This window comes from Rhinatrema bivittatum, chromosome 4, assembly GCF_901001135.1.
Source record: "Rhinatrema bivittatum chromosome 4, aRhiBiv1.1, whole genome shotgun sequence".
Classification (NCBI taxonomy): Eukaryota; Metazoa; Chordata; class Amphibia; order Gymnophiona; family Rhinatrematidae; genus Rhinatrema; species Rhinatrema bivittatum.
Genome location: NC_042618.1, coordinates 273,293,800 through 273,308,298, shown reverse-complemented (window position 1 = coordinate 273,308,298; position 14,499 = coordinate 273,293,800).

The following is a 14,499-nucleotide window of genomic DNA, read 5'->3' as shown; positions in this document are numbered from 1 at the left end:
TGAAACAGAGAGGTCGCTACCAGAGTATTGAGTGACCACTCGTGTGGTTGGAAGACACGGCTCAGCTGGTCTGCCAATACATTGTCTACTCCCGGCAGGTAGGTGGCCCTGAGGTACATGGAGTGGGAGAGGGCTTCTGCCCAAATCTGCGCAGCTTCCTGACACAGAAGGAAGGAGCCTGTGCCTCCCTGCTTGTTTATGTACCACATGGCCACCTGGTTGTCTGTCTGGATCAAGATTATCTGATTCAACAGGTGAGCTTGGAAGGTTCTGAGCGCGTAGCGGATTGCTCGCAGTTCCAAGAAATTTATCTGGTGTTCGGCTTCCTCTCGAGACCAGAGTCCTTGAGTTTGTAAATCGTCCACATGGGCCCCCCAACCGATGTGGGAAGCGTCGGTGGTTAGGATTACTTGGGGATCTGGTAGAAGAAAAGGTAAGCCCTGAAGGAGGTTGACTTGAGTCGTCCACCAGGTTAAAGAGAGGCGTAGCGCTTGTGTAACTGTGACAATGGAGGACAGAGGCTGAAGAGCTTGAATCCATTGGTGTCGCAGAGTCCATTGGGTAACTCTCATGGCTAGGCGGGACATGGGAGTGACTTGAACCGAGGATGCCATGTGCCCTAGGAGAACGAGGAATTGGCGAGCCGTGGCAGTGTTTTGAGACTGGAGCTGGCGAGCTAGGGATATCAGAGTCTGGACCCTTTGATGAGGAAGGTAAGCCTTTGCCTGTAAGGTGTCCAAGTCTGCCCCAATGAAGGATAAGGTTTGAGATGGGACTAAGCAAGATTTCTCGTAATTGACAAGAAACCCTAAGGAAAGGAGTGTTTGAATTGTCAATTTTAGGGAGGATTGAGCAATCTGTTGGGTGGAGGCCCTGATTAGCCAATCGTCCAGGTAGGGGTAGACGTGGACACCTTCCTTCCTGAGGAATGCTGCTACTACGACGAGGCATTTGGTAAAGACCCGTGGTGCAGATGCTAGGCCGAAAGGTAGTACTCGATATTGGTAATGGTTTCGGCCCACCAGAAAACGCAGGTACTTGCGATGGGATTGTGTGATCGCAATGTGGGTATAAGCGTCTTTGAGGTCGAGAGAGCATAGCCAATCCCCTCTTTGCAGCAGAGGGAGAAGCGAGCCCAGGGTTACCATCTTGAACATTTCTTTTTGAAGGTACTTGTTGAGGGCTCGAAGGTCTAAGATGGGACAAAGCCCCCCTGATTTCTTTGGTATCAGGAAGTACCTGGAGTAGAATCCCTGTCCTTGCTGAGAGGGAGGGACGGGTTCTATAGCGTTTGATTGCAGAAGAAGGAATACGAATACTTCTTGTTGTAAGTGAGCCAAGTGGCTGGTCAGACTCCATGCTTGTAGAGGCGGGGAGTCTGCAGGAAGAGTAGTGAAGTTGAGGTGGTAACCCTGTGCTATGATTGCTAGTACCCACTGATCTGAGGTGATCTGTAGCCAGCGGTCTAAAAAGTGGCACAGTCGACCTCCCACAGGGATGGCTGGAAGAGGGGTTTGGCAAGTGCCCTCTACAGGGAAGTCAAAGGCCCGCCGTAGGCCCAGGGGGTGGGGCTACTGTAGGCCTTTGCTTTCGAGGCTGGCGTGGCTGAGCTCTGTTGGAAGACCGTGCAGGTCGAGGCTTAGCCGATGGAGGGTAATACCGACGTGGCCTAAAGAACGACTTTTTAGAGTCTTTCTTGGATGGTTGTTTGGAGGTCACATCAGAAGGAGTGGATGAGAGTTGTTTTAACGTCTCATGGTGATCTTTTAATTCGGCTACTATTTGCTGAATTTGTTCTCCAAACAAGTTGTCCCCTAGGCAGGGTAAATCAGATAGCCGGTCCTGGACCTCTGGGCGAAGGTCTGATGATTTTAGCCAAGCCCAACGTCTGGCGGAGATGGCTGTGGCTGAAACTTTTGTGGAAGCATCGAAGATGTCATATGCAGTTCTAATTTCATGCTTCCCGGCCTCAAACCCTTTGTTAAGGAGGGCTTGAAGCTGTGGTTGATATTGCTCAGGCAAGGTGTCCGCATATTCTTGCATCTGTTTTAGGATGGCTCTGTTATATTGAGTCATATAAAGCTGATACGAAGCTATGCGTGAAATTAACATAGCTCCGTGATACACCTTCCTTTCTACACTATCTAGGAATTTGTTGTCCTTGGTAGGTGGAGTTGAAGAGTGTGGCTTTAGACGCTTAGCTTTCTTTTGAGCTGACTCAACGACGACAGAGCGATGATCCAGTTGAGGCTTTTGAAACCCCGGTGCTGACTGGACAAGATATGTGGAGTCAGCTTTCTTATTGACTGGGGAGACAGATGAAGGAGATTCCCAGTTTTTCTTTAGAAGATCTAGAAACACCTGGTGAATAGGGATGGAAGCGATGATTTTGGGAGCATCCAGAAATTGGAGCAGTTCCATCATCTGGTGCCTGTCATCTTTTTCAGATTGTAGCTGAAAAGGGACTAACTCTGACATCTCCTTCACAAAATTAATGAAAGAGAGATCCTCAGGAGGAGAACGCTTTCTACTCTCTGTAGGAGACGGTGGTGAAGGTAAATCCGTGTCAGAAGAGGTATCATCACCCCAGGTATCATAGGGATCATGCGGGGCTTGAATCCCTGAAGGTCCTGGTTGAGGGTCCGAGATATTAAGAGGAACCACCGAGGGTATCGAGTATAATCTCGATGGCATCGGTGCTGAAGGCGGAGCTGGAAATGGCATCGAGGGCTTCGGTGCTGTCGATGGAATCGGTGCCGGCCTTGGAATCGGTGGAGCCGAAGGATATATCGGTGGCGAGGGATGAGAAGGCACCGATGGGACCACCCCTGAAGGGGGAATTACGAACGGTGTTTCTCCCCCCGATGATAATCCTGTCGGAGACGGCGGTGTTGTCGGTGCTACTGAAATCACTGATGGAAGGGCTGTTATAAGCGCTTCCATGCGGTGCAGTAGCGGTGCTAGTGCTTCCACCAGTGGCTCGGTGGTCGGTTCCTTCCTCGGTGCCGGAGTCGGTGCCGGAGTCGGTGCCGGAGCTGGTGCCGGAGTCGGTGCCGGTGGAGGTTGGAACTTCTGCATCGCCTTTTCGATGGCCTCCTGGACCAGCCGGTCCAGTTCTGCCCGGAGACCAGGGGTAACGAGACCCGGCTCGATGGGAGAAGGAGGCTGAGGCTGAGCCGGAGGGACCGCCGTAACCGGTGGGATCACGGCTCCCACACCCCGAGGGGGTGAGGGTTTCCTCGGTGCCTGCGAAAGAGACGTGGACGGTGCCAGGTCTGATCGAGGCTTTTTGGTCGGTGGCTCGGTCTGTACGGAGGTCGATGGTTCTGGATCCTCGACGGGCCGAGACTTGTGCCGTCGATGGTGATGTTTTTCCTTCCGAACCCCTCGCCTATCCGGGGAAGGGACAGGAGTCGACGGCCGGGAAGTCATCGATGGTGGACGGTCACCGGAGGGTTGACGATGATAATGCAACTTCGACGGTGCCGGTTCCGATGACGTCGATGCTATCGATGGCGTTGGGGTGCGAGCATGGAAGAGGAGCCCCATCTTCTCCATCCTGGCTTTGCGACCTTTGGGTGTCATTAAGGCACATTTGGTGCAAGTCAGGACATCATGCTCGCTGCCTAAACACAAAACACAGACCCTATGGGGGTCTGTGATTGACATAGTCCTGGTACAATCAGGACATCGACGAAACCCCGACGCCATGGCCCTGGCCCAAAAATTTAGTCGCGGGATTGGTGACTGTCGACAGGCCTCAAGGGCCAAACTCGACGTAAGTCGACCAAAAACGGCAAAAAACTTACAGGAGTTCCGCGAGATGTAAAATTTGTCGAAGGGAGACCCCTGAGGGGCAAATTTTCTTCAGAATTTAAAATTCCGATTTCCTGTCAGGAACGTGGTTAAGAGCTCCTTTCGCCGCGTGGCAACTGCTGCGCGGAAAAAAGAAGACTGAAGGGAGACCCCTGCTGGCTGCAGGGTCAGTGCCGTGCTGGGCATGCCCAGTAGGGGCCAGTCAAAGTTCTGTTAAACTTTGACAGAAGTTTTCCGTGGTGGGCTCCATCCTCGATGTCACCCATTTGTGAGGACAACCATCCTGCTTGTCCTGTGAGAAATAATTTCCACAAACAGAAAATTAAGAACACGAAGATTAGAATATTTTTCAGAGTTCTCTATATTTTCAATTTTCTTAATGTTCACCGCTTCTACCCTCAATATTTCCTGCTGTGTTGATTCAACCTTTGAAACTCTTGCCTCTAATTGTCCCATATTCCTTTCTTGTGAAACCATTTTACTCTCAATGTTCTGAAACCTGAAGTTTGATTCTAATGTAATCTTAGTTAAATTTACAATTGCAATCTCCAAACCTTTCAAAGCACTCCACAAGGAATCCATAATAATGGCCGTTGGTTTCACCATAAGAGGGAAAACGTCCAGCTGTTTCTTAATAGTCTCCTCACCCGTTGCTGCCAGGTTCCCCAACTCCATATTCAAATTCTTTTCATCAGTGCTGGTAGCAGAATCACCTGAAGACAAATCTCTCACTGGCCTGAACTTCAGCCGGTTCCCAGCTCCTGTTGTTTCCACCCTGATGGGTTCGCTTGGAATTCCAAGCGTCGGCTCGCCTTCCTTTGTTGAATTAACCTCAGCACTTCCTCCACCTCAGGAGTAATCATGAGAGGAGAAGGGGTTTTCGGTGCGCTGGGACTCAATGTGATGTCAGCGGCCAAAGCAGTCAGCTCCCGCTCCATGCCGCTGCAAGTATGGCCCCCTCCACCGGCGTTAAATTCGCTGGAACAGTAAAAAAGGACTCTATCTGGCAGGGGAGGGTGGGAGCAGAGAGAAGGGCACTAGAAGAGGGGAGGATGTTGGTGATGAGCTGAAGAGGAAGGCACAAAGATAGGGATACTGTTGCTGGCCTCTAAAGGGGAAGATATTGGTGCTGGCTGTAGGAGGGGGGCATAGAGAGAGGGGGACACATTTAACAGAGTTTCCCAGCTGGTGATGTTGTGTGTTGTGTACAGGGTGAAGGCATACCTTTTCACTTGGCCATAGGTGCCAAATTGCCTGGTTATGGCTCTGGTGGGACCCTAGCAACAAAGAAGAGGTATCACACTATAGATGGCAAAGAAGAGGGATCACACTATAGATGGCAGAGAAAAAAGTGTTTCTTTTTTCATTTTTGGGTCCCCTCCCCCTGAGTATCATTTTGTTCTTTTGCAGAAATGAAATAAACATTTTTTAAAAATCCCAAAAGCAAAACAAAAAAACCCCACAAAATGAGACCTCCCCAGGCCCCCTCCACCCCATTCACCCGTCAACCTAAAAATTTGGCCCTTATTTACCGCATCTGTGGGAGTTCCCATTGCTGCAGTCTGGGCCCGATGTCAGGGGACCAGCCTGAGGTCTGGTCCTGTCGCCGAGGCCCAGGCATCAGGCCTGGGCGACAGGACTCAGTCTTCAGGTCCTGTCACCAAGGCTTCTGCCTTAGTCTAACACCAGGGTCCTTCCTGAAGGCCGAGTCCTGTCACCAAGGCCTGATGCCAGGGCCCAGCCCATAGTTGGATCCCATTGCCAAGGCCTTGGCCTAGGCCCAGGTCCAGAAACCTAGGACCAAGCCTCATGACATCCTCTTCTATCCAACATAATGTTCAAATGAAACTCTCCACATGATTGGCTCCACCTTAACAGAGAGGAACCAGGCTGCTGGCATTAACGTTTTAAAAGGAGACAGTGCAGTTTTTAAACTAGATGATGTTATATCTTTGAAGGATATAAAAGAACAGGGAAATTAGGGCATCCCAGTAAAAAAGTTGCAATGAATGCTAAAGTGGACCTGGTACCTTTAAGTAAAGAGCAGACAAAGCAGAAATATTTCAAATTGCCCTTGTTGTTGCGGCTCCGACTGTCTCTCCCACGACCGGAGTCGGGTCCTCTTACCTTTGCCCAGGTCCGCGGGAAGAAACCCCAAACGCCCAGTCGAGTAGGCCACATGGCTGCGGCATCTCCATGTGGGAGACGCCGCTGGGGTCCTCACGAACTCCGTCCTCAGCGCAGTCCACGCGCGCGCGCGGGGTTAGCCTTTTGAAGGTCCAGCACCCGGGGAGACGGGACCACCCCTGGGATGACGTCAGACGCCGGCCGAGTATAAAGGTTGGGCCCCGGCTTCAGTACCTCGCCTTGCAACGAGGTTCCTCTGCTGAGACTCGAGTTGCTTCTGTTCCTGCCTGCTGCCGATTCCTGGTTCTTGACTCTGGTTGCCCTCGACATTGCTGTTTGCTGCCTGCCTCGACCTCGGACCTGCTACTGACTTCTCTGCCTCGCTTACTCCCGCCTGCTGCCGCCTCCTGGTTCTTGACTCCGATTACCCCTGACACTGCTGTTCGCTGCCTGCCTCGACCTCGTACCTGCTACTGACTTCTCTGCCTCGCTTACTCCTGCCTGCTGCCGCCTCCTGGTTCTTGGCTCTGGTTGCCCCGGACACTGCTGTTCGTTGCCAGCCTCGACCTCGGACCTGCTACTAACCTCTCTGCCCCGCTTCTGCCTGCTTACTGCTGACTCCTGGTTCCAGTCCCCAGCTCCAGCCTAGTAGTCCCAATAGCCTAGATCCCTACGGGCCCCTCCTGGGGGGATCCAAGGCTCTAGGTGAAGAGAACACCTCCCAGGCCAGCAAACCCCGGGAACCCCGGCCCCTACAGGCTCCTCCTGGGGGGGCTCCAGGATCCCCGGGTGAAGACCACGCCTCCCGGCCTGGTAAGTCCCAGTGGTCCCGATCCCTACGGGCTCCTCCTGGGGGCATCCTGGGCTCTGGGTGAAGCCATCGCCTGACCACCTGCTAGTCCACCTCCCGGCCTTCCAAGAGGATCTCCCTCTCCTGGCCGGTCCAAGGGTCCACCACTCCTCCTGAACGCAACAGTTTGCAAGGCCAGGGACCCGGCGGAGACACCAGGCCTACAGGCCATCCCCGGGATGGCACAACGTCTCCAGCAGCAGCAACACTGCCTAGATGTACTCGCCGCCACCGTGGAATGATTGGCTTCCCATCTCGAGGCAGCCACGGTTGAACCAACCCCTGCAACACCGCCTGTGTCCAGTACGAACACGGCGACCATCACCCAACTTCCTGCTCCCATGCGCTACGCAGGGGACCACAAGACCTGCCGAGGTTTCTTAAACCAATGCTACGTCCGGTTTACGCTCCTACCGGCCCAGTTTCTGTCGGACTCCGTAAAAGTAGCCTACATTTTCCTCCTCGATGGGAAAGCGCTGGATTGGGCCTCTCCCATGTGGGAGCAACAGGACCCCTTACTGCATAACCTTGAGCAGTTTGTCCTTAACTTTCGGCAAGCATTCGATGAACCTGCTCGCCAGACCACAGCTACCTCTGACCTTCTACAGCTAAAACAAGGTTCCCACTCCTTAGCGGATTACGCCATCGAATTCCGCACCCTCGCCATGGAGGTGGGTTGGCGCGAGGATTGCTTAAGAGGTATCTTCCTAGAAGGGCTAGCTGGCCGCATTAAGGATGAACTGGCCGCCCGAGTCATTCCAGATGACCTGAATGACCTGATTCATGGGGCCGGCCGAATTGACTGAAGGCTTCAGCAACGGGCTAAAGAGGGGCGTTCACTACGCAGGCCGACCCTCCCGGTTCCAGCGTCCTCCAGACCGCCGCCGTCCTTGGTCCAGACCAGGGCGCCTTCCCCTACTTCCTCACCAGACGCACCCATGCAGATAGGGCGGGCACCTCTGACTGCAGAAGAAAGGAGACGACGACGCATTCTCAGCTTGTGTCTTTACTGTGGCAACAAGGGGCACTTCTTGGCACAGTGCAAGGAACGGCCGGAGATTCCGAGGAGCTACTCCTAGGTTATGCTGGCTCAGCTGCTCAGGGTAAAGTTCCAGTCTCCATCAAATACCCAGGAGGGTACTTCCACACCTTGGCCCTCATTAACTCCGGAGCGGAGGGCAATTTCATCGTAGCAGACTTGCTGCACCAATTACTCTTGACTACTAGACCATGGCGCCCCCCCTCTGCGCGTCGCTTCCATCCGGGGCACTATGCTACCAGGGACCATCTCGGAGTCCACCAATCCCGTGACATTTCAAACCAGAGTGTTCCACTCTGAGATATCCTTCTTAGTGCTAGACAGAACCGTGCATCCGGTGGTGTTGGGATTACCCTGGCTCCAGCGCCACTCCCCGGTAATTAACTGGGAGTCCCTCCAGCTGACGCAGTGGAGTTTCTTCTGTTTCTCCCATTGTCTCAGATTGCCGCAACCTCCTTAACTTGTTCTTCCTGGTTCTTGACTCCGATTACCTCTGACACTGCTGTTCGCTGCCTGCCTCAACCTCGGACCTGCTACTGACTTCTCTGCCTCGCTTACTCCCGCCTGCTGCCGCCTCCTGGTTCTTGACTCCGGTTGCCCCGGACCCTGCTGTTCGCTGCCAGCCTCGACCTCGGACCTGCTACTGACCTCTGCCCCGCTTCTGCCTGCTTACTGCTGACTCTTGGTTCTTTTCCCCAGCTCCAGCCTAGTAGTCCCAGTAGCCTCGATCCCTACGGGCCCCTCCTGGAGGGATCCAAGGCTCTGGGTGAAGAGAACACTTCCCAGGCCAGCAAGCCCCGGGAACCCCGGCCCCTACAGGCTCCTCCTGGGGGGGCTCCAGGGTCCCCGGGTGAAGACCCCGCCTCCCGGCCTGGTAAGTCCCAGTGGTCCCGATCCCTACGGGCTCCTCCTGGGGGGATCCTGGGCTCTGGGTGAAGCCATCGCCTGACCACCTGCTAGTCCGCCTCCCGGCCTTCCAAGAGGATCTCCCTCTCCTGGCCGGTCCAAGGGTCCACCACTCCTCCTGAATGCAACACTTGTCAACTGATAAACAGGGTGTTAATACAAACAAAAAATATTCTTTGAAATGTCTGTATACAAATATGCTAGAAGTCTAAAAAATAAGATGGGAGAGTTAGAGTGTATAACACTGGATAAAGAGGTAGATATAACTGGCATCTCTGAGACCTGGTGGAAGGAGGATAACCAATGGGACACTGTGATACCAGGGTACAAATTATATGGAAATGATAGGATAGATCAAATGGGTAGAGGGGTGGCACTATATATTAAAGAGGGCATTGAGTCAAAAGAGATAAATGTTCTTCAAGAAACAAAATGCAATGTTGAATCTTTATGGCTAAAAATTCCAGGTGAAAAATGGAAATAAAATAGCAGTGGGAGTATATTACCATCTACCTGGCCAGAATGAACAGACAATAAAATGCTGAAAGAAATTAGGAAAAGTAACAAAATCAGTAGCACAGTAATAATGGGTGATTTCAACTACCCCAGTATTGACTGGGTGAATGTCACATCAGGACATACTAGAGAGGCAATGTTCCTAGATGAAATAATTTACTGCTTCATGGAGCAGTTGGTACAAAAACCAATAAGAGGGGAAATTATTTTAGACCTAGTTCTTAATGGAACTCAGGATTTGGTGCAAGAGGTAACAGTGTTGTAGCCACTTTGACGTAATAGTGGGAGGGAGGACACTAAAGAAATCTACAGAAACAGCATTTAACTTTCAAAATAATGACTGTGATAAAATGAGGAAAATACTTAGGAAAAAGCTGAATAGAGCAGCTGCAAAAGTTAAGAGTTTACATCAGGCATGGGCATTATTTAAAAATACCATCTTGGAAGTCCAGACAAGATGTATTTCACTCATTAGAAAAAGTGGAAGAAAAGCTAAACGAATACCAGCATGGTTAAAAGGTGAGGTAAGAGAGGCTATAATAGATAAAAGAGCATCTTTCAAGAAATGGAAAAGGAATCCAAATGAAGAAAATAGGAAACAACATAAGCACTGGCAAGTTAGATGCAAAGCACTGATAAGGAAAGCAAAGAGAGAATTTGAAAAGAAAATTGCCATGGAAGCAAAAACTCACAATAAAAACATTTTCAGGTATATTCGAAGTAAAAAGCCTGTGAAAGAATTAGTTGGGCCATTAGATGATCAAGGTGTAAAAGGGGCACTTAGGGATGACAAAGCCATAACAGAGTGAGTAAATGAATTCTTTGCGTCGGTCTTCACTGAGGAAGATGTAAGAGAGATACCCATGCCAGAAATGATATTCAAAGGTGATAATTCTGCACAACTGAAACAAATCTCAGTCAACCTGTAAGATGTACTAGGGCAAACTGACAAACTAAAGAGTGGCAAATCACGTGACTAGATGCAGTACATCCCAGAATACAGAAAGAACTGAAAAATGAAATTGTGGACCTGTTATTAGTAATTTGTAAACTATCATTAAAATCGTCTATGGTACCTAAAGACTGGAGAGTTGCCAATGTAAAGCCAATTTTACAAAAGGGCTCAAGGGGTGATCTAGAAAACTACAGACGTGAATGTGACATCTATGCCAAGCAAAATGATAGTTTCTATCATAAAGAACAAAATTGCTAAACATATAGGTAAGCATAGTTTAATGGGACAAAGCCAACATGGATTTAGCCAAGGGAAGTCGTGCCTCACCAATCTTCTACATTTTTTTGAGGGTGTAAATAAACATGTGGATAAAGGTGAGCCAGAAAGCATTTGACAAAGTCCCTCATGAGAGACTTCTTAGGAAATAAAAAAAGTCATGGTTTAGGGGGCAGTGTCCTATTGTGGAATGCAAACTGGTTAAAAGATAGAAAACAGAGAGTAGTGCTAAATGGTAAATTTTTTCCCAATGGAGAAAAGTGAATAGTGGAGTGCCCCAGTGAATAGTATTTGTTCTGGGCCACTGCTTTTTAAGATATTTATAAACGACCTGGAAATGGGGACAACAAGTGAGGTAATCAAATTTGCTGATGACACCAAATTATTCAAAGTTGATAAATCACAAGAGGACTGTGAGAAATTGTGAGGGCACCCTCTGCTCAGGAGGGCACCCTCTGCTCAGGAGGAAGGCGCCGCAGTGATGCTCAGGAGGAAGGCACCGCAGTGATGTCAGTGCAGAACATCCTTCAAGCGGACAGCATAATTTGAAGAGGACTTCAGACAGAAGAGGATAACACAAGACCTAGTTCTAAGCCTCCAGGCCTGGGCCTAGGCTGAAGCCTTGGTGATAGGATCCAGCCTCTGAACCGGGCCCTGGCATTGGATCTGGACCTGGGCCTAGGAAAAGGCCTCAGCAACAGACTGTTCTTAGAGGCTGGGCTTGGGCCTAGTTTTGAGGGCTCGGGATGGTTCCCAGCCTCTGGGCCAGGCTTCAGTGTTGGGCCTGGGCCTCAGCAAGGGGACCAGGTCTCAGGCCAGGCTACAGCACCAGGCCTAGGCCTAGACCTCGGGTCTGGGGAAATCCCAGAGAAGCCTCCAGTCAGTGCTAGGGGTTTTCCCCTTTATTTTCCAAAATGGAGTGGGAGAGGCATTCCAGGGAGTCGAGTCTGAGTGCGGTTGTGACTTACATGCATACTTTTTAATTTTGAAAAGTATATGTGTAAATTATTTCAGCAAAACTATGGGCTGAATTTAAAAAATGTTACACAGGTAAAAATTTGCATATATGCATGTAAGAAGCCTCTACTCGCATATTCTGTACTTTATAAAAGTCAAAAATACACTTGTATTTCTGGTGGCAGTCTAGGGGTAACCTAGGGCAGGAACAACATTTATGTGAATTAGTTGCTATTTTAAAAGACACGCACGCACATTTGCAACTTGTGTAATTTTACATCTGCTAATTATCTGGCGTAAATAATATTAAATGTGTTTATTATGTAGCATTGACTACTGATGGGAGGTCTGGGTGAACTGGGTGGAATTCAGGTTGAAGAACCAAGTGGGTCTCGATGACCTGTAGAAGGTCTGGGTGAATTAGTGGACTAATTGGTAAAACTGATAATTTCCTTGACATGTGCATGTTTTAAAAAACAGAGAATACGTAAGTCCTACTTTATTTTTATGCATGAAATATATGCACATATATTTTTGAAATAGGTAGGAAAAGTACACACGCTCAATGCACTTATATAAGCTCTTTCAATGCATTGCATGTATTTGTATGTAAGCCTGCATACGTGCGTAGGTTAGAGATATGCTAAATTATTCAATGTATATCATACACATGTATTATAATATATTACTGTAGATTTGCTTACAGCCATATATGTGTATATGTGCCATCTTGTGAATTTGTTTGAAAATTATCCTCCCTGCATGCTAAATAGCAGGTGTAAATGTATACAAGAAGTCTTGCTGGGATAATTCAAAAAGGACTTATCCATATAAGTCTGTGTTGAAAATTGGCATACTTATGCACACATATCCTGGCTAGCCTATGTGTGATGTTACCAAATTACCCTCTAAATTTAGTTGTTTTAATTTTTATTGGCCATTTGGTAACAAGCCATAAGTGCAAAGCACCAACATAAAATTGTAATTGAAGGACAATAATCAGGGGCAACTGAAAATAGCTAAAATAATAAAAAATTTTAATATTCTGAAACCTACATCTTTGCAAAGAAATGTTAATTAAGGTTGTATTCACACCTGTACTATTCACAGGATAACATTAACACATGGAAGGGATCACCAAGAACACTTTCTGTATTAACTCACAAATCATTTGACATTAAAACACAGATGTTTCAAGTTTACAGTGCTGTATACATTCAGTTTCCAAGGAAAAAGAAGGGAACTATTCTGTGCTGGTGATACCATCTGGTGTCTGGTTCTGGTAGTGCATGAACATTTCTTTCCTGGAGAGTTCAAGACCTTTGCCTTCAGAACCCTTAAAAGAACAACAGTGCTATGGATACCATGGTCACAGAGCGGTTGAGGATGATAAGAAAAGTGGTCCTGGGTTTAAAATCATGAGAGGTCTAGAACGGGTAGATGTGAATCAGTTATTTACTCTTTCGGATAATAGAAAGACTAGGGGGCACTCCATGAAGTTTGCATGTGGCACATTTAAAACTAAACAGAGAAAGTTCTTTATGTTTCAACAGTTTTATTGATTTTTCACAGTAAGAAAATGATGCAAACAATTTGGGATGAGGGGAGGGCGTTGTTTCTGCACACCCGCACCCTCCATTACAGAATCCATATCTAACAACCAGATAACATGTTACCCACCCTCCCATTTCCCAACCCTCTACCGCCCCATCTGCATTCCCCCCTCCCCCCCAGCACAGGCAGACATGACTGGGAGTTCAAAGTGAGTGCGTGGGTAGAAGAATCTGGGAACCCTGGTAGACATTGGCTAATACTGGACTTCGTATCAGGTCTGAGAGTTCATGTAGAAACTACGAGTTTTGGGAGGGATGGTCTGTAGGTATGCTTGCCAGGTGACCAGGAAGACTTTACGTTTAAGCGTGAGATCTACCTTTTTTATGTAAAATTCCATAGTACATAATTCCAATAGAGCCACTTTCAAGTGAGTGATAGAGGGTGCATCCGAGGACAACCAATGCTGAAGGATAACTCGCTTAGCTAGCAATAAAGTTTTGCGTACCCAGGACCTGAGGTGGGGATTCGGAAAGGGGAGACTCCTCAGGTCTTCAAAGAGAGGGTGTTGTATAGCAAATGGAATTTGAACCTTTGTAACCTCTTGAATAAAGAGGTGAGCTTGCTGCCAGAACTCATGGATAAGGGAACACTCCCAGAACAAATGACCCAAAGTACCCAGGACAACTCTACATCGAAGGCAATTTCCATTAGCAGAGATGTGCATTTGGGCAGCTCGTGCATGGGAGACATATGCGCGCATAAGAAACTTGTACTGCAGTTCACGAAGTCCTACATTCGTAGTGATGGGACTTATGCAGGAGAGAGCTTTAAAGTAGTAGTCAGCCGGGAGGGTGAGTCCCAGTACTTGGCCCCAACCAGTCGCTACCCTTTCCATGTCAATAGGAGGCAAATGTCGCATGAGTTTCTGATAATAATAGGAAATGGAGTGTTTGGCCGGGTCAGCCCAATCAAAGATCTCTCCTACCTCTGAGTGATAAACACGTGCCAGGTCAAGAGCAGGGAGGGAGTGGGCATAATGTCTGATTTGTAAGTTGGAAACAGGATGCTGGGCTTGATGGACCCTTGGTCTGACCCAGTATGGCATGTTCTTATGTTCTTATAATTCAATTCTGTGCATACTTCAATGAGCACAAAAATGTGCATTCTTGCGGGGGGGGGGGGGGGGGGAGATGAGATTTATGTGCATACTTTTGATTTAAAAAATTATGCACATAAAATATCAAGCACAAGTTATGCCCTGCAAAGAGCAGTTCTAACATGCATGTGTTGATTTGTGCATGCTGTATTATTTTCAAAGCGAGCTTATACACGTTATGTCCATTTTGAAAAACTTAAAATACATTTTTGCCGACTTCCTTATCTGGGTGTTTGACATTTACCCACCCTATGTATTTCCTGCAATTCCATTACATTAAAAGCATAGTAAATCTAGAAAAAGGGCCAAAGAAAAGAAATGACAGCATTAGGACTATGGAACAACTT